We start from the raw sequence: 3,126 nt of genomic DNA, 5'->3' as shown, positions 1-3,126 counted from the left end.
ATAAATTTGTGATCGTATTTATCGATGATATATTGATATATTCAAGAACCAAGGAAGAACATGGTCAACACCTGCAAATAATCTTGGAGCTACTAAGAAAAGAAAAGTTGTACGCTAAATTCTCCAAATGCGAGTTTTAGATTAGAGAAGTACAATTTTTAGGTCATGTAGTTAGCAATGAAGGAATTCATGTTGACCCATCCAAAGTCGAGGAAATTAGGAATTAGGAAGCACCAAAGACACCAACAGAAGTGCGTCAATTCCTAGGACTTGCTGGCTATTACCGCAGATTCATAGAGAATTTCTCTAAAATAGCCAAGCCGCTTACAACACTAACCCAGAAGGATACGAAGTTCAACTGGGAAGACAAACAAGAAGCTGCTTTTCACAAACTGAAGCAAATGTTGTGTAGTGCACCAATCCTATCCCTTCCAGATGGGATAGAAGATTTCATCGTGTACTGCCACGCATCAAATCAAGGATTGGGATGTGTGTTGATGCAAAGAGGAAAATTTATCGCCTATGCATCTCGGCAAATTAAGGTGCATGAGAATAATTACACTACCCATGATCTTGAATTGGGAGCTGTAGTTTTTGCACTAAAAATTTGGAGATATTACTTATACGGTACTAAGTGTACTATTTTTACCGACCACAAGAGTCTCCAACACATCTTCAACCAAAAAGATCTTAATATGAGACAACGAAGATGGGTCGAATTGTTGAATGATTACGAATGTGAGATTCGTTATCATCCCGGAAAGGCAAACGTGGTAGCAGATGCCTTGAGCCGGAAAGAATGTATTAAAACCCGACGGGTACGAGCATTAACTATAACTATCCATTCTAACTTTACCGCACAAATTAGAGAAGCTCAACTCGAGGCTCTAAAAGAAGAAAACATCAAGAACGAAGCTTTGCGAGGAATGGAAAAGCAACTTATACAAAAAGATGACGGAACGCGACACTTTATGAACCGAATTTGGACGCCTAAGTTCGGTGGAGTCAGGGACTTGGTCTTAGAAGAAGCCCACAAGTCCAGATATTCCGTGCATCCAGGCTCTGACAAAATGTACTTGGATTTAAAATTACATTATTGCTGGCCAAACATGAAGGCAGAAATTGCTACTTATGTGAGCAAATGTTTGACTTGTTCTAGAGTAAAGGCAGAACATCAAAAGCCTTCAGGTTTACTTCAACAACCGGAAATACCTGAATGGAAATGGGAGCAGATACCAATGGACTTCATGACTAAGTTACCTAAAACTCCTAATGGATCCGACACTATTTGGGTAATAGTCGATAGATTAACTAAGTCCGCCCATTTCTTACCAATTAAGGAGAACAACAAGATGAAGAAGCTAACTATAATTTATCTTAAGGAAATTGTCAGATTGCATGGAGTTCCAAATTTTATTATTTCTGACCGAGATAGTAGATTCACTTCACGATTTTGGCAATCTCTACAAAAATCCTTAGGAACACGTCTAGATATGAGTACAGCTTACCATCCACAGTCTGATGGACAGAGTGAGAGAACCATTCAGACTTTAGAAGATATGCTCCGAGCCTGTGTAATAGACTTTGGAAATGCGTGGGATACTCATTTACCGTTAACTGAGTTTTCCTACAATAATAGTCATCACACCAGCATCAAGACTGCACCGTTTGAGGCTCTTTATGGACGAAAATGTCGTTCCCTAGTATGTTGGGCAGAAGTTGGAGATACGCAGATGGCCAAAGAACGTACGGGTGATACATTACGTACTGGACCAGAAATAATCCACGAGACAACTGAAAAGATCGTGCAAATTAAGGATCGATTAAAGGTTGCACGTGATCGTCAAAAGAGCTATGCTGACGTGAGACGTAAGCCTTTAGAATTCCAAGTTGGAGATAAAGTAATGTTGAAAGTCTATCCTTGGAAAGGCATAATTCGATTCGGGAAATGAGGCAAACTAAACCCACGGTATATAGGACCTTTTGAAATTCTGGCAAGAATTGGTTCTGTCGCATACCAACTCAAGTTGCCTCAAGAACTAAGTAATGTGCACGATGTTTTTCACATATCAAACCTCAAAAGATGTCTATCCGATGACACTCTTGTTATACCTCTCGAAGAGATACAAGTCAATACGAAACTCAACTTTGTAGAAGAACCTGTTGAGATCATGGATCGAGAAGTCAAACGATTAAAGCAAAGTCGTATTCCCATAGTGAAAGTTTGATGGAACTCTTTACGAGGACCTGAATTTACTTGGGAACGTGAACATCAAATGAAAGAAAAATACCCTCAATTATTTGGCAAAACACCATCCATAAGATAAATTTTTGGACGAAATTATTCTAACGGGGGGAGAATGTAACACTAGTCAAAATAGGTCAATAGACAATCACATGTGATTATGCCAATCATGTAATGTGATTTTGTTAAACTAGTAATGTGATAAGAGTGTTATGTAGTTCATGATAAATTCTAATACAAATATTAACATTCTTTATGATACAACTCCAAGTATGCGTCCATACGATTTCAAAAATATAGAGAATGTCTGAATCTGACTTCGCATAAAGAAGTTATGATAAGTCGAACACTATAAATCTCTATATTAATAGGAATTTAAAATATACTTAGAATTAGCTATTAAAGTCTAAAATATAGTTGTAGTATTTGTAAATACCTACGCGTGCATATAAAGAACGTCAAAAACGGAGTTCGTATGTTAAAGTTACGACCTTCCGAAGATTCAGCTGTCAGAAACCCTAATCTGACTGAGCTCACGACGTGAGCATAGAACTCATGACGTGAGAAGTCATTTATCCATATCTCAGAATCTAGAAGGTGTGTGACGAGGCTGCGAGGGCATAAGATCCAAACTCAGGACGTGAGCAAGGATATCTCACGACGTGAGGAGTCACATGGCCACCTTCCGAAGCTAGGGATGCAAATGGCAAGTCTACGGGATAAGCATGCAGGACTCACGACGTGAGCCTTATGAAACTCACGTCGTGAGGTTCTAAAATCCTTACTATAAATAGCAGGTCCGACTTCAGCCATTCTTACACCTAAACTTCTTCCGTTTCTCTCCTTTGTTGAGGCCCTCTTGCATCCCGAGCCCCGACGAC

The sequence above is a fragment of the Lactuca virosa genome, chromosome 7 (assembly GCF_052849685.1).
Source record: "Lactuca virosa cultivar CGN04683 chromosome 7, Lactuca_virosa_CGN04683_v6, whole genome shotgun sequence".
Classification (NCBI taxonomy): Eukaryota; Viridiplantae; Streptophyta; class Magnoliopsida; order Asterales; family Asteraceae; genus Lactuca; species Lactuca virosa.
Note: the sequence above shows the minus strand (reverse complement) of the source record.